The following is a 24,542-nucleotide window of genomic DNA, read 5'->3' as shown; positions in this document are numbered from 1 at the left end:
CAAGACCAACCTCGCCACTGTCGCTGGTGGAAAATAGAGGATAAGAGATTAAGGCTGGAAGGGGTGTTTGAGGGGACAGAGGGTTGCGTCCATTTCATCAGGAGTGACTGAAGAACGGCTATCAGAAGTAGCATCATAAGAAGTACAGTGCCACGCCAATGAGGAAAAAGATCAAGTGACCGTAATTGTCAAGATCCCCAAGGAGGGAAGTACTTCTTCAGGCGATATCCATTGATCAGAAAGGGATCATCAGAGGCATCAACGGTCTGCACTTGGACAGAGCCATTAGGGTTGACAGCAAGTACCTTATATGGGCCCATCCACCGCTATTGGAGCTTGCCAGGAAACTTGCCAAATCGTGAATCATAGGCTAGGACCAAATCACATTCTTTGAACTCCTTGTGCTTGATAAAGCTATCATGGTAAGCCTTACGTCGAGCTTGCGTGGCTTCCATGCACTGTAGAGCCATCCTACGAATTTCGTCCAAACATTCCAAGTGCAGGAGACGGCGTTGCAGTGAATCATCGTCCCCCAAACGCTCTTTGATGGCCACTCTCAAAGAGGGTAGTTCCAATTCAACAGGAAAAATAGCTTCTGTACCATACACCAGCTGGAAGGGTGTCTGTCCTGTTGCTGCTTTATGGGAGGTTCTATACGCCCAGAGGGCCTCTGTAAGTCGATCATCCCAATCACGACGATGTGCGGCAATTGTTCTTGTCAGAATCGAGCAGAGGATGCGATTCGTGACTTCGACTTGGCCGTTGGCTCTGGGGTAATAAGGAGTGGACTTGCGATGGCGGATTTTATACAACCCTGTCAACTCTTCCATGACTTTGTTGAGGAAATGAGTGCCTCTGTCACTTACCAGCTCTAAGGGACTGCCAAAACGGGTGATGATATTCTCATACATGAACAGGGCCACGCTGTTACCATCGTCCCGCTTTAGGGCTTTAGCCTCACACCACTTTGTAACATAATCTGTACATACGAGGATGTATCGATTCTGTTTCCTTCTGGTAGGAGGATCGATCGGACCTACGAAGTCGATGCCCCACTTCTCAAACGGCTTCAAAGGAAGAATAGGTTGCAATGGCATGGCACTTGTCTTCGTGGGTTTCCCCATTCTCTGACAAGCATCACATCTTTTACAGTAATCATAGGCATCCTTATGAATGGTAGGCCACCAATAACCTGCTAGTAGAGCCTTCCTGGCTGTAGCTTCTCCTGCAAAGTGACCTCCACATGGCTCGTCATGGCAAGCCTTCAAAACAATCCCAATCTCATTTCCTGCAACACATCTTCGGAGCACTTCATCTTTGCCTTTCTTGTACAGTGCATCGCCTAACAGGGTGTAGGGGGATGATTCTAGCATAAGCTTCTTCCTTTCCCGACTAGAGATACCAGGAGGATACTGTCGGGTTGCCAGCAGATTGGCAATGTCTGCATACCAGGGAGTGACAGTTTCTACCAAGAATAGGGAAGCATCAGGGAGGTCTGGATCATCCTGCTCCTCGTCTGCAGTTTGTGGGATCCGCGACAGATGATCAGCCAAAACATGGGAACGACCAGGCTTAGTAATCACCTCAAAGTCGAACTCCTGAAATAAAAGGAGCCATCTCATCATTCGTCCTTTCACATCTGCTTTGTTTATCAGGAAGGACAGGGCCTCATGATCCACATAAAATTTAAAGTGGGTGGATAGGAGGTAATGGCGAAACTTCTCTAGGGCAAACACCATTGCCAAGCATTCCAGCTCTGTCACTGTATAGTTCCGTTCCCTATCAGTGACTTTGCGGCTTGCATAATAGATCGGTTGATCCAACTTCGAGGAGCCCTTCTGGCAGAGGACATCACCTAAACCTTCAATTGATGCATCAGTGTGTACATGGAACTCTTTCGTCCAATCAGGAGGTTGCAGAATGGGTGCCTCAATCAGACACTGCTTCAGAGTGTGAAAGGCTTGGTCACATTCTTCCGTCCAAGTAAACTCTGCATCTTTCCTCAGAAGCTTGTGCAAGGAAGTTGCCTTTGTCGCAAAATGGGCTATGAACCTTCTGTAGTAACCCACATGGCCTAGGAACCCCCTCAACTGTTTAAGGTTGGTGGGTGCTGTCAAAGCTGCGATCTTTTCAATCTTTGCAGGGTCCGTTGATATCCCTTGTGCAGAGACAATGTGGCCCAACAGAACTCCAGAAGAGACCCCAAAGATGCATTTGTCGGGGTTGAGGGAAATCCCATACTCCTGGCATCGGTCAAAGCATTGCTCCAGGTGCTCCCAATGTTCACGGATCAAACTATAGACACAGAAGTCATCCAAATATACCTCAATAAAGTCGTGCAGATGATTCTGAAATGCAGCCATCATGACTTGTTGGAAAGTAGCAGGGGCATTGCAGAGCCCAAATGGCATCACTCGGTAAGCGTAGGTCCCCCATTCTGTGGTGAAGGTTGTTTTGGATTGGTCTTCTTCTGCGATCTGCACTTGGTTATATCCGCTGAATCCATCCAAAAGGGAATAAAGCTCATGTCCTGCCACTGTGTCCAACAGTTGGTCTGTAAAAGGGATAGGAAAGTGATCCTTCTTTGTCTTGGAATTAAGCTTTCGGAAATCCACACATATACGAAGCTTGCCATTCTTCTTGGGTACAACCACGATGGGTGAAACCCATTCACTATTTGCCACTGGATAGATGAACTCGGCTTCCAGAAGCTTCAGCAGCTCCGCTTTCACCAATGTGGAATAATTGGGTTCATTCGCCTCTGTCGTTGCCGTACTAGCTTGGCATCAGGCTCCAAGTCAATATGATGTTGACATATTGTGGGATCAATCCCCTTTAGGTCTTTGTAGGACCATGCAAACACGTCCAAATTTTCTTTCAACGAGTTGTACAAGGTTGACAACTCCTCTTCTGGGAGGTTGCTACCCACCTTCAAGTGGCGTTCAGTGCCTTCTGCATCCACAAAGGTTAATTGTCTTTCACCTTCTACTTCACGGATGAAGGTCCCACGGACTGCTTCTGGATACAGATCTGACTCCTTCAAGGGAGTGGTATCCTCTTCTGATGTCCCACTAGAACCAACTTCTTCTTTTGGTGGAGACTTAGGTTGCTCCTTGAGATGTTGAAATGGGATTAGAGCTGTTTCAGGTTTGGTTTCAAAACTAATTACCTCTTGGCTTGAAGACTCCTCTTCTGAAGATGACACATCCAAGAACGTCACATAACAGGGACCCTCTGATGCCTGTTGGGTTGGTGGGATTGGTGCTCGTTGGCACGGTGCATCATCATCATCTTTCTTTGGCAAGGATGGGTTAGGACGGCATGAACCACTGTTGAAAGACGGCTTGTTCTTCTTAACCCACGTCTTATAAGAATTTTGCATATAAGAAGATCCATTTACCAGACCAAATGGTACCATCACCATTCTATCCCATAGCATGAGCTCGTCTGCTTCCAAAGCTTTTGGAACTTCTTCTCCACATATATCCTCTTCAGGTGGGATAGATTCTTCCGTTTCACTTTCATAATTTTCTTTGTCCATATCATATCCATCCTCTTCTGTCTCTGTCTCTGCTTCTGCTTCTGTTTCTGTAGGAGCTCTGTAACAGAAGAAGAGATTCTCTGTTTCCTCTTCTGCCTCTGTTTCTGCTATGGCCATGTAACAGGGAGAGCAGTACATCCATGCTTCTATCTCACTGTCAGAAGTGATTTCAGAAGTCATTCCTAGTTCAGGCAGGAAGTATTCACCCATTGATAATGGCTTCGCATATTTTGGAAGTCTGCTTACAGTATCCACTGTTAAGGAATGTGCCACTGTTTGCTTGGGAAGGATCTGTTTGACAGCATCTTCGTCTGCTGATGTTCCATCCGTAGCCTCATTAGGGGAGTCAGAAGATAATTCCAAGGAGGTGGATCCATGTCCTTTTTGAGAACCATACAGTTTCAGCACCACTTTGTTGGGTCCTCTACCCAAGGTCAAGGTTCCTTTGAACCAATCCGTCCTTGCTCGGGCTTCAAAAAGCCATGGTTTGCCCAGTAACAGAGGATAGGATGTACCATAAGATTTTGGCTTCACCACCAGATAGGTTAGCCAATAATCTTTTCCAGCCACTGTAGTCTTCACATATGGGAGAATGCCCAAAGGCTTGATTCTGCTCTGATCCGCCAGTCTGATGAGCCATTGGGTGGGTTGCACACCTTGTAGGCCTAGATCCTTCATTGTAACATCCGTCATAATGTTCACTGATGAACCTCCATCAATCAGTGCATTTGCAATGAAGCAGCCTTCTATCCACACACCAGTCTCTGGGGTACCCGGATCTAGGAAAGCGTTAGCCACATCCACTTCTGTGATAGGCTCTGGAGCTTTGTTGGACTTGGTCACTGTTGAGGAAGCAATCCTTAAACCATGTCTTTTTGTCAGTATACTTTTGAATCTTTTCCAGCAACTGGGAGACAACATCAATAATTGTCGGAATGTAAGGTTTGGTTTAAAGGTATCTAGATCTTTAACCAGATCGTATTCCTTAATAGGATCCACTGGCTTCTCTAACTGATTAGGGAATGGGGCAACACCCATTTTCATTTTCCCTCTTTCTTCCAACAGGGGCATCATGGCAACTTCTTCTGCCACCTGTGGTACTTCCTCCTCTTCTGTCTCCTGGACCTCTGGTCCTGTCTCTGTGACTGTCTCTGTAACTCTCTGTGGCACTGTAGTGCTCTGTACGGCACTGTCAGGCTCTGTTTTGTTCTGTTTTTCTGGTGAAAGATTGAACTTCACTGTTCTTGCAGGAGGGTTATTTTCTTTCTGGATAAGTGGTTCCTTCTGCTTTGCACGCGTGATGGCAGCAACTTCAAATTCCACTAAATTGGAGGTAGGCTCTTGGGCCTTGGCCGGACTATCAGTAGCACTGTTTTTCACTGGGGCTGGGCTTGGACAGTCTTTTGCAGTGTGGCCTTCTCCTTTGCATCGACTGCATAAGGGCTTGTAATCCACTCACCTTCTAGGATTTGGACAATTTGGTGATATGTGTCCCTTTTCTCCGCATCTGTAACATTCCACTTCTGATCTCTGACCACCGCCAGACTGTCTTCCTCTGTAACTTTGAGAAGGAAATCTTCTGGGTCCGAAATTAGGACCAAACTCTCTAGGCTTGGGTCCAATATCCTGTGTTGTCATTTTGGATTCCAGCAAGTTGAATCTTGCGTCTTCTTCCTTCCTTCTCCTATCATGCATCTCCTTCAGAGAGCAAATGTCCTCTGTATGGTTCTTCCGCAAAAAGTAGGAACAGAAGGCCCCAGGAATAGTTGGTTTTCATGTACATTCGGTGGCTAAATGGCCTGCTTGATGACACTTACCACACCAAGTATTTGACCGCATCACATCTCTTCCTGCTCCTGCAACATTGGATATGCTGGCGGTATTCACTTTCAGCGTCTGTAGTTGTTCTGTAATCACATCCATCAACTCCTTTTTGATGTTGGCAACTGAGTTAGATAAGTAATCCTTCAAGCTTTCTCCTCCTGAGGCACTGGCAGGAGGGTTTTGAGGAGTCTCGGTAATCACTGCATAAACGGGTTGGGCTGGTACAGAGGGATCTCTGTTTTGGTTTTGATTCAGAGCTCCTGTTTGAACTGTTGGCTGTTGGCTCCAGTTGGTAGAGTTCCACTGTTGCTGCTAATTTGATAGTGAGGAAATTGGTTGGGACCATTGTTGTTGTGGCTAAACCATCATTTGAGGCATGGATTGTGGCCATTGTGGATTTGGTGCACTGTACTGTGATACCGGGGGCATCTGTTGGTAGGGATAGGGAACAGTCCCTGGAACTGCATTTGGTGGATACATCATTCCTGGCATCAGAGGAGGTAGGACTCCTCTTCCTGTATTCATCGCTAATCTAGCTTCCACTTCATCGTACAGTCTTGCACCTTCTGTTGCAGCTTGCAGGGTGGCTGGTCTTTGCAGCTCCACAAACTTACGGACTTCTGGTTGTAATCCTCTGAGAAACACCCGAATGCCATCATCTAGATTATGGTTAGTCCATCTCTTCAGGATGGATTCCATTCGTGAGACATAAGCTTCCACTCTTTCTCCAGAGGACTGACTTAGGTTCATGAATTCCTCTCTCATCCGCTCTTCAAAACCTTCACGCCTGAATTTAGTGAGGAAGGCCAACTTCAGGTCGTCCCATGTGCCAAAAGTTCCTGCTACTTGTCTCTCATACCACTGAAACACCGCGCCCTTGAAAGTGGCGGGAAATATTGCCAACCAATGCTCAGGGGTTCTGGCATTGTTAGCCACACATGCTACCATAAACTCTGCTACATGAAGATCGGGGTCTTCATTGTACTCTCCCTTAAAAACTGGCAATGGGACTACATTCGCTGGCCTGTCATCAATATTTCCAGGACGGATCTGGCTTGGAAGTGGACCTCCAGCAGGAGGAGGAAGGGCTTGATGTGCCATTGGGACTTCTGTAAAGAGTTCCGCAAGGGCGTCAAAGGCGGCTTCTGCTGCGAGCTCGCTCTCGGCTCTGATTTTTGCTTTCTCTCTTCTCACGTACCTCTGGACTCGTTCTAAAGCTTGCCTTTTTATTGCGTCATTCATCAGGGGTGTGGCTCCACTAGGTTATTAGTGCTCCACAGAAGGTTAACAGAAGGCTTCAGTCTCTGGAGGACTCTCTTGCCAACATTTCGTCTACTTCTTTCTTTTCAATGTCCCTGAATTCTGCTTTCATTCCACTGCACAGAGGAAGGTATTCGATTCTGAAGGTGTCAAAATGCATACGTCTGAGCATTGTGGTGGTGCCATCATCATAGTAATGCCAACTTCTGATGGTTTCAACAGTGTAGGTTGTGAAAAACACTCTGTCTACCAACTTCCAGTGGGTTGCTAATTGAACAAGCAGAAGATTATCAGTACACCAAGCATCCCATGTATCTTGCTGTTGAGCATCCACGAACAAATTCCAACTCTTTTTCTTCTTGTCCCTGTGAACCTCTACAGACCAAGACTCCTGAAGCTTCTTCACAATCTCCCACTTGATGTTGTCTGGAAACTTCTCAATGAATGCCAAATCTTCCATGGATGGTCATTCTCTCTATTTCTACTCTTCAGTTTATTCCCAAACAGTTGGCCACCAAGATGCAAGTTGCTGCTGCTTCAACAGGAAGAGGAAACTGTCCACCACATAGAGCTTGCATCATGATGGTGATGTGTTTCCACCATTGTGGGAAGAACTTTTATTATTAGAAATTCCAACTCTGCAGTGGAAGAAGGAACTTTACAAACATCCATTGAATTCTTCTCTTCTTGGCAATGCCATTTCCTTCATTTTCAGCCTCTTCTGGTGCTTGTTGATGGCAAGCTTTCCCCGGCTGCGCACCAAAAACATGGAGCCCCGAGAGGAACACCAAGGAAAAGGGAATTATCTTGCAAGAAAATCTATCTTGTAACATCAACAAGCTTGTTTATCATGTTTCATATGATCACAATGAAGAAAAGAACACCAGGCACAACAAATCTTCATGCAGCATCATGTAGACCTCCCACGGATTTGATAGAATCAACCATATTCTTTAACATCTTCACAAAATCCATCAATAGAACAAAGAAAGCAAAGGAATACACCATTTTTGAATGGAAACACATCACATAGTATTCATCTTCAATATCTTCATAGTCTTCTCTCTCAATCTCTCATATACAATCACTCTGTTTCAGTAGAATTGGCTATCTTTGACTCTCTCTCTCTCTCCATCAATAATACATCATATCCTCACTACAATCTCTCAAAATCACTCTCAATAATCCTTCTTAGGTCGTGGATACCCCTCCCAAGAGGTATGTCTGATATGAAGAGTCACCAGAGCCGCTACAGTGTCCTTTCATAGCTCACTACTGTCACTTCACTCTAGTCTTCACTTGAATCTTCAGCAGCTACTTCTTCCACTTCTTTAAGCTCTTTTGCACTTGTATTCACCTCTTTCCAAGGCTAGAAAACTTTCCCAAGCTACACTCTCATCCATCAAAACACATATAGAAGCATACAGAACAGTCACAGAACAGTACCAGAACAGCTACAGTACAGAACAGAACAGAGACAGAAGCTTTACAGAAGACCTACAAAAGGTTACAGAAGGTCATCAAAACCACATAACTCACTTTCAAACCATTCCAAACTCTCACAAACCATTCAATAAGCTTTCACAAGATCTCAATCTTCATCAATCAATACTCCATCCCTCTTTACAGAAGACAATCAGAACAAAACAGACCAAAACAGAACAAAACAGAAGGTATACAGAACCAATCAGAACCTATCAGAACATCACAGAACCACTAACAAACATCATGAACTTCCAAAACACCATCATTATCATCCAAAACACTCTCAAACCACTTCCAAACCAATCAATCATCTCATAAAATCAACCATTCAGCTCTCAAAAACAACAAAAATCAGCCAAAAAAACAAGTCATTTCAACACTCAATAATAGGCATCAACCGGGACCAACTAGGCATCAGATAGCAATGCCGGGCAAGCATAAACATCAAATGTCATTGTAGCACTGTTATAATGTGCTTGTGGACTGTTATGACAGTCCCAAAACTATGCTAAATTATACCCAAGTCAATGTCAGTGCTCAAGGATTCAATACCAAGCTCCAAGCATGTGTATATGCATCAAATGAGACCCTTTTTGAAGTGCCCAATGGCTTGGGGAAGAAGCTGGAGATGAAAAGTGTGGGGCTACTATCAAGAACATGCTAAGAACTGGTACATTTTCTCCTATAGGTGTTGCTGAACCACATGGTCTTAATGAGGTGGAAGGGGGGCTCAAATGGGTGCCAAGGGTGGCCTACAATAGACCTTAACAAGCCTCAGCAAACCAAGTGGAGAGAGAGAGCTTCAAACCTCCATGGAGAAGCTCAATAATGGCTATCCTGTTTCTTGCAACTGGTGAATTGAAGTAAACCCTCAAAATAATACTTGAATGCCTCTGAATGAAGGGCCTGAGGGTGCCTTAATAGGCTGGCAGGAGGAAGCTTGGGAAGTCGGGGAGTGAGGTGAGCTCAAGGGAGTTGGCTATGGCTACCGGGATGGAGACCCAATGCGAGTAGGGAGTTGATGGGAAGCTAAGAATGCCATGAGCCAAGCTCAAGAGTCGGGAAGTCGAGTTTTGATGCCAGTTGAAAGGTGAGAAGTATCGAAGCTTGCAGGCGAGAGCTATGGCGGGAGAGCAAGAGCAAAAAGAGATAGACAAGAAATGGGAACTCCAACAACCACAATGTGTCACCGGGCCTTCCTTTATTAGAAATGTCACTTAGATAATAAATAATAAGTGACTGTGATGGGCGCTTGCCACTTGCAGTGTGCAGTGGCCGCTACTGTCAATGTAGGAATACACGGGCGGCTAGGCGGAGGCACCTTTACCCCCAACAGTATTTCTGAATTGATAGATTCTTTCTTTGATTCTTGCATGAGATACATCAGGCTCCATACTATGATGTACGATAATAGGTCATGGGAAGGGATAGGCCTCTTCTCACATATTCAAAAGATGGAGTTTGCAAAGTGCATGTATCAAGGGAAGTTAATTGCACTTAGTTGTGTATGGCTTATTCGTTGATAGAGCAATCGGTCAAGGGTTATGAATAGCATAATCATAAAAAGAATGACATTAGAAATTGCGCATATAAGTATTAAGTAAAAATTTCATAGAATCACTCTTTGATCCCAAGGGGAAAAGTGAATATGCAATGGAATTATTATCACATCTATTCTTGTATTGTTTGGGAAAAATACAATTAGTTTTGTTGGTTGATTGAACAAAACCATAAAAACTTTTTACAATCAATTGATTGTTGCATTGTGATTTGGATAAATATTCCAAGTGCTTGTGTCTGATGGTAAAAGCATGGCAAATTTCAGTAATGACAAGTAGCCATGGGAAATAAAGAAATGTTTCATTAGAAGATAATATTAAGATGATTGCCTTGATTATTCTTGATTCTTAATTGGATTAATTAAGGAAGGATATTTTGCATGGGTGGATCATCTCCAAGATCTCACCACGGATTACCCAGAGAGGACGTTTCTCAATTCACGGGCCGAAGTTCGAGTGGTGAAAAGGTCAACCACAAAAGTTGTGTCTCACTTCTAGGTTGCTTGGGGTTAGTGGAGCTCTGGACACCCCTTGCCGAGTTCGAAACGGAATTGTAGAATGCCGTGAGCCCAATGTCTAGCCTAATGTCTCACTCCTAGGTCGCTTGGGGTTAGTCGAGAGCTTTGGACACCCCTTGCCGAGTTCGAAACGGAATTGTAGAATGCCGTGAGCCCAATGTCTAGGGCGTTGGAAAATCCTATTCTAGATAAAGGATGGAAATTTTGGTACCATGTGATTTGGACCATGCACTTCTGTTGGACAGAAGGGACACATAATTCTCTTGTATGGGGATAGGAGAAAAATATTAACTTGAAGATAAGTTAAGGAACTTGTTTATCAAAAGGATTGCTTATTTTGTTTTCATGTCTATCTTTTAAATTACGCGAACGAATCTTGTGCCCTAAAAGGCTTAATTAATGAAGTTGATTTTAAATGTTGCACACAAGTGTGGTAGGACCTAATTAGAAAACTAAAGCTATCAAGGGAAGTGGGTGGAGTGGTCCCAGAGAACTGGGAGGCTTCTCATACGGATTTATTGCCATTCGACTTTAAGTATTGTTAAGTTAGAACCTGATTCATGCCATTTTAGTGGACCAAAATGGGACTATGCCCTATGGGCAGAGAGGTTGAGCGGTGCATCCCTTTCGTTTTCCATTCTCTTTGAACCAAGTGTGGTATGGGTCTGATTCAGATTGGGTATCTTTACACAAAGTAGGATGTCCAAAACCCGACACTAGAATGCTGTTAGGAGATCTCGGCCATAGGAATCCATATTTGAGGTCGATCTTAGTGGATTTGGCCGTGAAGGTTCCGTTGCGAGGCGGACTCGAGAAACCCTAGGTGACAAACCCGGGAGCATTCCTTGGGAGTGCTGGGCAGTGACACTTAGATTTGTTTCTCGATGGACTGCTAAAATGTGTTTTGATAGCCGATAGGCAGGCACGTTATAGTTGGTATTGAAGCTAAACTTCATGATGATGGGTGATTGATTAATGTTTGGTTCATAGACATATGTTAAAAAAAAAAAACCTGAGTGATATGGCTTGATTGTCAGGCACCTTTTGCACCCACGAATGCTGTCATGCAAGATAATAAATTCCTTCTCAAGAAAATTAAGGCAGCTAAGTTTTATGGAGAAGGGTTAGACGTCGTAGTAGAGGCAGAGACATGGATTGAGTCGATGGATGACTATTTCTCTGCTTTGGGAACTACCTCCATGAATCAAGCAATGATAGCCAAACTTAAGTTAGTTGACCAAGCTTGGTCATGGTGGAAGCTAAATGAAAGTTAGTTGGCCAGGATCGTTATGGCAGAAGCAATGGTGCAAAAATCAAGGTATTTCTGAAGCCGCTATCACGTGGGCTCAGCTAGAAGATGCTGTACGCAAACGATACCTTCCGCCAACCTATGAGACTCTGAAGATGAATGAATTATTCAAGCTCAAGCAGCTGAAATTAACCGTTGAAGCTTACTACTCAAAGTTTGTAACCTTACTAAAATATGCACCACCTATGGATATTGCAAAGCAAGTATCCAAGTTTTTCCATGGCCTAAACACTCCTCTAAACCACCGTCTTGAAGAAATGCATCCGACTGACTTGCAATATGCATTATTTCAAGCGAATCCAATCGTCCAAGAACTTAAATTGGGCAATTGTAGCAAAGATGACTATCGAGATTAGGGTAAGAGATGCCATACATGCAGAGAGATAGGGCACATCCGTAGGAGATGTCCCTACCGTCAATGCTTCTATTTTAATGAGCTAGGACAAACATGAGTAATGGCAAGGTATGACAATTATAACTTGCAATGAATTTTTCTTAAGTCGTTTCCTTCTCAACTAATATAGGTTGGGTCTTACTAGAATGTCGAAGCTTGGAAGTGTTCTTCAGTATTACAAGCAAAGACGATTGTCCATAAAGCTCAGCCCCAAACTAAAAAGAGGACAATCTGGGAACACAGTTTAAAAGGACCACTCCAATATACTAAAAGGATCCTAGGACAATTTGGTCTAAATAAGAAAATCCTACCAAGGACAACCAAGAATCTTGTGATCACAAGTGATAAAGTTTCGCGATGTTTCTAGGAGTTAGGTCATTTCAAAAGGGAATGTCCAAAGCACCCTAAACACCAATGCTTCGAGTGCCACAACATTGGACATATCCATGTCAATTGTCCCAACAGGACGACTTGAAGAGAACTTGAACTTACAAAGAATGAAATTGTACAAGCTCTAGTGATCAAGAATATACCATATACTTAGGAAAAACCTAGAAGATATTCATGAGATGTAACTAGAATAAGTTTTCTCTTGTAATCAAGAATCGGATATATCAAATACAATAGGTTGTTGTTTCAAAAGACTGCATGTTTATGAGTGATTAGAATAGTGCAACGAAAGTATGGTGGGCCCATAACCCAGAGGTTCCAAAATGATACCCTCGGTTTCTCTGGAGATGAGTGCATCTCGATTTTCCTAAGGGGAGGATGATATAATATTTCCACGCGATAAAAGTTAGTTGGTTAGTTCGAAAGTCAGTTAGTCAATTAATAGGTTAGTAGGATTACTAACTAAAGACTAAGGTAAAAACTAACTAACGTTAATAGCTAATAATTTTTATTTAACTAAAAATATATTTAAAAAAATTGAGAGTCGTAAATCTGATATTTTTCTTGGATTGACAAGGATTGTAGCCACCCTTCACGGAAGTTACAACATGAACGAGAGTTATGAGCCATATTAATCATTAATGTGAATGTGTATAGTATGGATGGTCCAAAAATATTATATTTTTGGGTAAAAATCAGCATATTTTAGATATTATCCTAAAAAGACAGAACTGGATGTCATTTAAAAGAAAAGACAAGTGATGTTTTAGTTAGTTGGTGAAATTGCGTGTGCCGCTATTGCAATCTACAAGCAATAAAAAACACTTCGAATATGAAGAGAAAGAAGGAGTGATCTGAAAGATTTTTGGCCAAGTGTCTTGGAGTTTTACCCCCACTTTGGAGCCAATGGAACCACCGGATTTATGATTTAAGCATCACATCATTGAGTTTTCCAAGAGTCTCTCCACCAAGAACTCTTGTTCTCAACGTCATCCCCTCTTCTCTAATTCATTATAAATATGAGGCATGGGGAGGCACAAGAGAGCATAAGGAGACCACAAGAAGCTGCGAGAGAGAGGTACAGAGAAGGATACCCCTGAGAGAGAGAGAGAGAGAGAGAGAGAGAGAGAGAGAGAGAGAGAGAGAGAGAGAGAGAGAGAGAGAGAGAGAGAGAGAGAGAGAGAGAGAGAGTAGTTACCCCTCGAGAGTGCAAGGGAGAGAGTTAGCTCAATTCCCTCGAGAGTGCAAGGGAGAGAGTTAGCTCAATTCCCTCTATCTCGATCCTCGACTTAGCCATCTTCTCTTACACTCTCCCATCTTGAATCTATTCCACCTTCTTAATCTCTTGAGTCTACTTGCGGACGATGGCCTCCAAGAGAAGAATGTTGCGTGTGAATGGCAATCCTACAACCAACAACAAAGCCTCGAGCGAGGGCATCACTACCAATCCAACTGCGATTCCGGTCATAAGTAATGTATCTCTAAATTGATAGATGCTTTCTTTGATTCTTGCATGGGATACATTAGGCTCCATACTATGATGTACGAGAACAGGTCATGGGAAGGGATAGTCCTCTTCTCACATATTCGAAAGATGGAGTTTGCAAAGTGCATGTATCAAGGGAAGTTAATTGCACTTAGTTGTGTATGGCTTATTCATTGATAGAGCAATCGGTCAAGGGTTATGAATAGGATAATCGTAAAAAGAATGACATTAGGAATTGCGCATACAAGTATTAAGTAAATTTTGCATAGAATCGCTCTTTGATCTCGAGGGGAGAGTGAATATGCGATGGAATTATTATCACATCTATTCTTGTATTGTTTGGGAAAAAATACAATTAGTTTTGTTGGTCAATTGAACAACACCCTAAATGCTTTTTACAATCAACTGATTGTTGCATTGTGATTTGGATAAATATTCCAAGTGCTTGTGTCTGATGGTAAAAGCATGGCAAAGGTCAGAAATGACAAGTAACCATGGGAAAGAAAGAAATGTTTCACTGGAAGATGATATTATGCTGATTGCCTTGACTGTGCTTGATTTTTAATTGGATTAATTAAGGAAGGATATTTTTCATGGGTGGATCATCTCCAAGTTTGTACTACGGATTATCCCAAGAGGGCATTGCTCGATTTACACGCCGAAGGTCGAGAGGTGAAAAGCAAACCACGAAAGTTGTGTCTTACTCCTAGGTCTCTTGGGGTCAGTGGAGCTCTGAACACCCCTTGTCAAGTCTGGAATGGAGTTGTAGACTACCGTGAGCCCAACGTCTAGGGATTGAAAGATTCTATTCTAGATAAAGGATGTAAATTTTGGTTCCATGTGATTTGGACCATGTACTTCTGTTGGACAGAAGGGATACATAATTTTCCTGTATGAAGACAGGAGACAAAGATTAACTTGAAGATAAGTTAACTTGTTTGTCAAAAGGACTGATTATTTTATTTTCGTGTATGTGTTGTAAATTACGCAAGTGAACCATGTGCCCTAAAAGGCTTAATTAATGAAGGCGATTTTAAATGTTGCACATAAGTGTGGTAGGACCTAATCAGAAAACTAAAGCTATTAAGGGAAGTGGGTGGACGAAATCTCCGACGGGTCCATCCTACGGCAAGGTGGTCCCAGAGGACTGGGAGGCTTCTCACAAGGATTTATCGCAATTCAACTTTAGGTATTGTTAAGTTACAACTCGATTCATGCTGTTTTAGCAGATCAAAATGGGACTATGCCCTACGGGCAGAGAGGTTGAGTGGTGCATCTCTCTCGTTTGCGATTCTCTTTGAACCAAGTGCAATATGGATCTGCTTTGGATTGGGTATCTTTGCGCAAAATAGGATGTTCAAAACCTGATGCTAAAGTGATATTAGGAGACCTTGGCCCTAGTATCCAGATTTTAGGTCGATCCTAGTGGGTTTGGGTGTTAACGTTCCATTGCGAGGCGGACTCGGGAAACCCTAGGTGAAAAACCCTGGAACACTCATTGGGAGTGCCAGGCAAGGTCGCTTAGATTCGTTTCTTGATGGACCGCTAAAACGTGCTTGGACAGTCGATAGGAAGGCACGTTATAATTGGCATTAGAGTCAAACTTCATGATGATGGGTGATTGATTAATGATTGGTTCATAAATATAAGTGGTATGGCTTGATTGTCAGGCACCTTTTGCACCCACGAATGCTGATATGCAAGAGAATAAATTCCTTCTCAAGAAAATTAAGGCACCCGAGTTTGATGGAGAAGGGTTAGACATCGTAGTAGAGGCAGAGACATGGATTGAATCAATAGATGACTATTTCTCTACTTCGGGAACTGCCTCCATGAATCAAGCAATGATAAAAAACTTAAGTTAGTTGGCCAGGCTCGGTTATGGTGGAAGCAATAGTGCAAAGATCAAGGTATTTTTGAAGCTGCTGTCACTTGGGCTTAGCTAAAAGATGCTGTACGTGGACGATAGGTTCTGCCAACCTACTAGACTTTGAAGATGAATGATTTCTTCAAGCTCAAGTAGCTGGAATTAACCCTTGAAGCTTAGCACTCAAAGTTTGTAACCCTACTAAAATATGCACCACTTATGGACATTGGACAACAAGTATCCAAGTTTTTCCATGGCCTAAACACTACTCTAAACCGTTGTCTTGAAGCAATACATCCACCAACGGACTTGCAAGATGCATTACTCTGAGCGAATCCAATCATCCAAGAACTTAAATGAGGAAATTGTAGCAAAGATGACTCCCGAGATCAGGATAAGAGATGCCATACATGAAGAGAGATAGGGTACATCAGTAGGAGATGTCTCTACTATCAATGCTTCCATTGTAATGAGGTAGGACATATCCAAGCAGACTGCCCTGATCTAAGTCCAGAAGACATTGAGCCTCCAAGGAAACGAAGCTACACGAGTGCAGTCTATGGATAAATAGAGGAATCAGATGAAGGCAAAGACCTAGAACCTACAACACCTCTTCACGATGATTAGAAATCCTAGAAATTTTGCGGACATGAAATACAACTTGTATTGGAATAAATTTTACGCTTGTAACTATAGTTAACTTGAGTAATATGAGTTGCATATATTTTGAGCCTGGAACTTGTAAATGATTGGAGATACTCTGGCAACAAGGAATGCCAGTTATAACTTGCAATGAATTTTTCTTAAGTTGTTCCTTCTCAACTAATATAGGTTGGGTCTTACCAGAATGTCGAAGCTTGGAAGTGTTCTTCAGTATTACAAGCAAAGACGATTGTCCATGGAGCTCAGCCCCGAACTAAGAAGAGGACAATCTAGAAACATAGTTTTCGAGATAAAGGACCACTCCAATTTGCTAAAAGGATCCTAGTACAATTTGTTCTAAAGAAGTAAATCCTACCAAGGACAACCAAGAATCTTGTGATCACAAGTGATAAAGTTTTGCGATGTTTCTATTGTAAGGAGTTAGGTCATTTCAAAAGGGAATGTCCAAAGTACCCTAAACACCGATGCTCCAAGTGTCATAACATTGGACATATCCATGTGAATTGTCCCAACAGAACTCGAAGAGAACTTGAACTTACAAATAATGAAATTATACAAGCTCCAATGATCAAGAATATACCAGATACTTAGGAAAACCTAGAAGATGTTCATGAGATGTAACTAGAATAAATTTTCTCTTGTAATTAAGACTCAGATATATCAAATATAATAGGTTGTTGTTTCGAAAGACTACATGCCTATGAGTGATCAGAATAGTGCAAGGAAAGTATGGTGGGCCCATAACCCGCAGGTTCCAAAATGATACCCCCGATTTCTTTGGAGATGAGGACATCACTATTTCCCTAAGGGGAGGAGGATATAATATTTTCACGCAATAAAAGTTTGTTTGTTAGTTTGAAAGTTAGTTAGTCAATTAATAAGTTAGTAAGATTACTAACTAAAGACTAATTAAGGTAAAAACTAACTAACATTAATAGCTAACAATTTTTATTTAATTAAAAGTATATTAAAAAAATTGAGAGTCGTAAATTTGATATTTTTCTCGAATTGAAAAGGATCGTAGCCACCCTTGACGGAAGTTACAAAGTGAACGAGAGTTATGAGCCATATTAATCATTAATGCTAATGTGTATAGTATGGATGGTCCAAAAATATTAAAATTTCGAGAAAAAAAGCATATTTTAGATATTATCCTAAAAATATAGAATTGGATGTCATTTAAAAGAAAAGAAAAATGATGTTTTAGGTAGTTTTGGAGGTTTTATAAAAAGAAAAAAGATAAAGAGGGTGATTGGTGAAATCGCGTGTGGTGCGATTGCAGTCTACAGGCATTAGACAACACTTCGAATAGGGAGAGAAAGAAGGAGTGATATGAAAGATTTCCAATCGTGTGTTGGGGTTTTACCCCCCTTTTGGAGCCAATGGAACCATCAAATTTATGAGTTAATCATAAGATCACTGAGTTTTCCAAGAGTCCCTTCACCAAGAACTCTTGTTCTCAACCTCATCCCCTCTTCTCTAATTCAGTATAAACATGAGGCATGGGGAGGCACAAGAGAGCATAAGGAGACCGCGAGAAGCTGCGAGAGAGAGGTATAGAGAAGGATACCCCTCCAAGAGAGAGAGAGAGAGAGAGAGAGAGAGAGAGAGAGAGAGAGAGAGAGAGAGAGAGAGAGAGAGAGAGAGAGAGAGAGAGAGAGAGAGAGAGAGAGAGAGAGAGAGAGAGAGAGAGAGAGAGAGAGAGAGAGAGAGAGAGAGAGAGAGAGAGAGAGAGAGAGAGAGAGAGAGAGAGAGAGAGAGAGAATAGTTACCCCAAGAGGCTGCAAGGGAGAGAGTTAACTCAATTCCCTCTCTCTCGATCCTCAACTTAGCCATCTTCTCTTACACTCTCCCATCTCAAATCTATTCTGCCTTCTTAATCTCTTGAGTCTACTTGTGGATGATGGCCTCCAAGCGAAGAATGTCGCGTGTGGATGGCAATCCTACAATCAACAACAAAGCATCGGGCGAGGGCATTACTACCAATCCAATCGTGATTCCGATCATAAGTTCTAAATTGATAGATGTTTTCTTTGATTCTCGCATGAGATACATTAGGCTCCATACTATGATGTACGAGAATAGGTCATGGGAACGGATATGCCTCTTCTCACATATTCGAAAGATGGAGTTTACAAAGTGCATGTATCGTGCATGTATCAAGGGAAGTTAATTGCACGTAGTTGGGTATGGCTTATTTGTTGATAGAGCAATCTGTCAGGGGTTATGAATAGAATAATCGTAAAAAGAATGACATTAGGAATTGTGCATACAAGTATTAAGTAAATTTTACATAGAATCGCTCTTTGATTCCATGGGGGAGAGTGAATATGCGATGGAATTATTATCACATCTATTCTTGTATTGTTTGGGAAAAAATACAATTACTTTTGTTGGTTGATTAAACAACACCCTAAATGCTTTTTACAATCAACTGATTGTTGCACTACGATTTGGATAAATATTCCAAGTGCTTGTGTCTAATGGTAAAAGCATGGCAAAGGTCAGAAATGACAAGTAACCATGGGAAAGAAAGAAATGTTTCACCACAAAATGATATTAGGCTGATTGCCTTGATTATGCTTGATTCTTAATTGGATTAATTAAGGAAGGATATTTTGCATGGGTGGATCATCTCCAAGTTTGTACTACGGATTACCCCGAGAGGGCACTTCTCGATTCACAAGCCAAAGGTTGAGTGGTGAAAAGGCCCACCACGAAAGTTGTGTCTCATGCCTAGGTCAGGGCATATTCGTTGATAGAGCAATTGGTTAGGGATTATGAATAACATAATCGTAAAAAGAATAACATTAGGAATTGTGCATAGAAGTATTAAGTAAATTTTGCATAGAATTAGTCTTTGATCCTAGGGGGAGAGTGAATATGCGATGGAATTATTATCACATCTATTCTTGTATTGTTGGGGAAAAAATACAATTAGTTTTATTGGTTTATTAAAAAACACCCTAAATGCTTTTTACAATCAATTGATTGTTGCATTGTGATTTTGATAAATATTCCAAGTGCTTGTGTCTGATGGTAAAAGCATGGAAAATTGCATCAATTAAGGAAGGATATTTTGCACAGGTGGATCATCTCCAAGATTGCACTGCGGATTACCCCAAGAGGACACTGCTCGATTCACGAGCCAAAGGTTGAGTGGTGAAAAGGACAACCACAGAAGTTGTGTCTCACTCCTAGGTCACTTGGAGTCAGTGGAGCTCTACACACCCCTTGCTGAGTCCGGAACGGAGTTGTAGACTTGTCGAACGTCAAGGGCGTTGGAAGATCCTATTCTAGATAAAGGATGGAAATTTTGGTGCCATGTGATTTGGACCATGTAATTTTGTTGGATAGAAGGGATACATAATTCGCCTATATGGGCAAGAGACAAAGATTAACTTGAAGATAAGTTAAGGAACTTGTTTGTCAAAAGGATTGCTTATTTTGTTTTTGTGTCTGTGTTATAAATTATACAAACGAATCCTGTGCCTTAAAAGGCTTAATTAATGAAGTTGATTTTAAATGTTGCACATAAATGTGGTAGGACCGAATTAGAAAACTAAAGCTATCAAGGGAAGCAGGTGGACGGAATCCCTGACGGGTCCCCGTCCTACCGCAGGGTGGTCCTAGAGAACTGGGAGGGTTCTCACAAGGATTTATCACCATTCGACTTTAGGTATTGTTAAGTTAGAACCTGATTCATGCCATTTTAGGGGACCGGAATGGGACTATTCCCTATGGGCAGAGAGGTTGAGTGGTGCATCCCTCTCATTTCCCATTCTCTTTGAACCAAGTGTAGTATGGATCTTCTTGGGATTGGGTATCTTTGCGTAAAATAGGATATCCAAAACTCGACACTAGAATGTTGTTAGGAGACCTTGGCCCTAGGAACCCAGATTTCACATCGATCCTAGTGGGTTTGGCCGTGAACGCTCCATTGCGAGGCAAACTCGAGAAACCCTAGGTGACAAACCCAAAAACATTCCTTGGGAGTGCTGGGCGGTGACACTTAGATTCATTTCTCGGTGGACTACTAAAAGGTGCTTGGATAGCCAATAGGCAGGCACATTACATGTTTCTTCTCCTCTTGAGTGTGTGACATTCTGCACTATGCTTAAAAAAGCTCATTGTTGCTCTAGCATTTCTATCTCAACAGCTGTGGATTTGCTCTCCACTAGGAGGCATTCACTTTCAAAATGGACTAGTCGATAACCTAGGTCTTTGACTCTATCCTTATTCTTGGCTATCCATTCCTTTGGTTTCTCTTTCATTTGCTCTAGCCCTTGATTTTGATATTGTGCTAGAATGGCGATCACCTGCTCCTGTTCCTACCACAATGTGTGATTTGTTGTTGCCCTTGGTTTTTTCGTTCTATTTGCTCCCTGAGTATAGCATGTTCATGGAGAGCTGCTTGAAGTTGGTTGTGTAGCTTTGCCTGCTTCTTCGTGGTTTCCTCATCTCTTTGGGTCTTTGCCTCATGCAGTTCTTTCCTTGCCTCCTCTCTTCGCCTCTTTGACTCTTCCTTTTCCAGTTCGAGGTGTTTGTTTTACTTGGAGTTAAAGGCACACATTTCTTTTAGGGATATGCAATTATCTCTTTCCTCATCATACAGATCTTTCAAGCTTTCTTCTCCTTGTATTTCCTTTAAGGCCTCTTTCAATGCGATCATCTCCCTATTGATGACGGCCATCACCCTCAATTTTTCCACCTTGTAGGTTGTAAAGGCGATCTTCGTTTCTTCTAGCTTTGCAAGTGCAACCTTTTTCTCCTCTATCATCTTATTGAGTTGGCTTTGAAGCTCTTTTACCAACTCATCGCATTTTGCAGTGTTGCGCATGGCTGAAGGCACCAAAGTAGTTGACACTTCTAAATGGGTACCTTCGATGCTTGGTGTTATTTTGCATCGACCTGCTTTGTTGCTAGCCTCTTTGTTCCTACAAGGGGGGACTTCTTTGCTAGGGAAAGGTGCAATTCCTTGTACTTTTATCACTAAATACTCAACCCAAGTCATGATGTTGCTTTCATTGATCACCCCTTTAGTAGTCCCTTATGTCAGGGGTGATTATAGGAGTGGCCATGACTGGTGGGATTGTGTGTAGAGGGGATTTACCCTTGCCTTCCACCACCAGTCTTGGTTCTACCTCTTCTATTGCTATGCTTGTGCTTGGTATGTCATCTTGTACTGGGCTTATCATTGCCAATTTGTGAGATCGGGAGGGTTGCTTCACTAATCTCCGAATGGCCAATTTTATCTATCCCTCCTCTTCTTGCCTCAGTTGCTCTTCCTACTCTTTTTGTTTCTTCATGTGCTCTTCTTCAAGATTTTTTGATTCCTCTTTCACCCTTTGTAGTTCTACTTTTCTTTAGAGGTGGACCAAGTTCTTCTTATGAGGATTTTAAGAGCGATTTTCTTCTCCACCCTAGCTTGACGGATTTAAGCCTTGCTGCTTTTGCTAACTACCCTCTCACTCAAAGTTCCTTACTTCTGCTGAGTGGGTCATGCAGCATCCCTCTCATTTAGCAACTCTTTCTATTCTGTCCTACTGATCCTTTTGGACTTCATTCTTCCCCCCTTCTTCTTTCGAGAGTGAAATATGTTGGCTCATTGGGGTGGGGGAGCGATGGTTCTCTTAGATAGGTGATGGCTCTAGGGTTTTCTCTACCACTTCTCTTTTTGTCTCCCTAGGGCCTCATGGATTATGGCAGTTAGTACTCCTCTAAATCCTATGGTTGAAGCCTTGGAAGCAATTTTTTTCCTTTTTGACTTTGTAGTGGCAGGTGGAGACTCCCCTCCTGCTGCCCTTAGCACTATGGCTAGTATCTTTGCTGATGCCTATATTGTCTTCTAGACATAGGTGATCCAATTCACCACATCCAGTGCATTTTCTACAAGCCTCTCTGGCAATGACACTCCTATTCTATTCATGAGAGCATTGTATCTCTGGCTTGAGAAGAGGGCGTGGACCATTTTAGCTTGCAGTCAGATGGTGGGGTTAGGAATGTTAGCCATGCTGATCCAATCATTTGTATAGACATTCCTTTTGTCCATCCCCATCATCCTTAGACATACCTCATTGGCCTATTCTCTATCTTATCTACTAATCCCAAGGCCTTTTCCACAATTTCTAGGCTAAGGGCAACTCCCACCCTTTTGGAGGTCTCTCCTTACCTGATGGTTATTGTGCCACTGTTCCTTTAGGCATTAAAAGTTCTCAGAAACTCTGTGCATTTGCTATGGTTGATGTCCTGCCCCACCTTCTCCAAGTATTTGGAAAGATTACATCATTTTATCATTTTCCCAATTGCTTCTTCAGATGTCACCACTCCTATATTGTGAAAGCTATGGTATTTTAGTTGGTTGAATGCACATATCTCCATTTCTAATCCATATCTTCTGTGCTACTCCTTTGAGAAGTGGAGTCTATTGGCTTTATCCTATTGACCTGACATTTAGCTTCCTGTTGCCACACAACAGGCCACAATTAGTTCTCTTTAAAGGACATCTCTTGCATGGAAGGTAAAGTGACTAGAAATATTAGGGTCCAATGATGAAGGATATAACCCACAAAATGAGAACTCTCACATCAATCAATCCACACGTTTTTACACATTCATTCTTTCGTTTAAAATTCAATTCCTATTTTGAGTTTTTATCCATTTTTCACTTTTACCCCCTCCCCCTTGGGAAAGATGAAAATCCTTCCTAGGATTGTGGGAATCAAGGTGTATAGGAATTTAATGCATCCGTAGTATACCTTACATTTTCAAGAGGCAGTCGTAGTACTTGGGGTATACTTTAGGGTTGCATAATGGTCCATATCGTGTGGATGAATGCTCACTTGCATGATATAAGTTACTACATTCATCAAGAGGTCACTGAGTTGAGTGGATTGCAATGTGGAGCTCCTCCTCCATTAGGATCCTATCCAAGTATGGATGAAGCATGATGTTATCTTTTAATGGCTGATTCCTTGTTATGGCAAACACTCTAAATGAGGTTGGGGCTACATAGGTTGGGCCATACTTGGAAGTCTTGATGGAAAACCCTCTTGATCCCATGAAATATGCAAAGTATACCACTTGTGTAAAAAATAGGACTTAAACGACCTCAACAAGTTCCTCTAGTGGCATGGGAATTTCACTCTTCTTGTAGAAGGTGATTAAGCATTTGCTTAAGGCTGCTTCTCTCAAAATTTCATTGCCATTCATTTCATCTGCCATAGTGGGAGCCTTAGTGAAAATGAATTTGTATTCTTCCCAAAAACATGGCAAGGAATGTATCTTCTTTGGTATGGGTTCGTTAAGTACCATTCATAACTTCTTGTAAACAACATGAAAGTGGAGTATAGTTGTTGGATGCACATTAATAAGTTATCCCTTGTGTCCCTAGCCATATTGGAAGTTGCTTCAAGAATGTATTGTCATTGCACTGATGGTGTAGGGCCTACTAGTGGCTTGGGTTTAGTTGATTGGGTTTAGTTGAACTAGAAAAGTTGATGTATGGTACTTTCACCTAGGGATTCTCAGTGGGTGTGTGGCAAGCTTGGTTTGAGAAGCTTGGAGTTTGATTAATGTTGTGTCATCAGGTTTTGTAGTGGTGATCACCTTAGATTCATTAGGTAGGAGCTCATTTATGAGCAGTTACTCATGGACTCTTGGTTGAGCTTCAGGTTGATAGACCATTTGAGCACCCAAGGATTGAGCACCCTTCCTTTTGGTCGTTCTCCTCCCCTATTTTAGTTGACATTTCTAGGCCTTGGTTTTTGAGGCATGACATTGAGGATTAGACATGGCATTGGAGAGTTTACGCAGCCACATCAAGGTGTTACCTTCATAGTAGCCTTAGGCTTGCTAGCAGGGCTTTTGGAACCCAATGCTATCGAGTCATGTGTGAACTATAGGAGTGCCAACTCTAGTGTTTAGCCTAGATTTTGAGGCACGAAAACTATGAATTCTTGATGAGTGGGGTGGTGGTACTTTGCAATGGGCATACATCGTGGTGTACTATTCCCTCCTAAGGATTGCCACTAGATTTAGCTATTGGTGGCACTATAGGCTTTTGGGTGACTAGGTGCCCTTGTTGAAAGTAGTTACTATTCTAACATTACTCATGGCAAGGTGGATGCACTGCGAGTCATAGTCAACATTACAATGAGATTATTTTTTGAACACGTATTCTAGCAATGATTCCTTACTAACACTTTGCTTATTATGTAGCACTTAAAATACGATGGATAAGCTCT

The sequence above is a fragment of the Lygodium microphyllum genome, chromosome 22 (genome assembly GCF_053477565.2).
Source record: "Lygodium microphyllum isolate KBCC chromosome 22, Lygodium_microphyllum_v1.1.10, whole genome shotgun sequence".
NCBI lineage: Eukaryota > Viridiplantae > Streptophyta > Polypodiopsida > Schizaeales > Lygodiaceae > Lygodium > Lygodium microphyllum.
Note: the sequence above shows the minus strand (reverse complement) of the source record.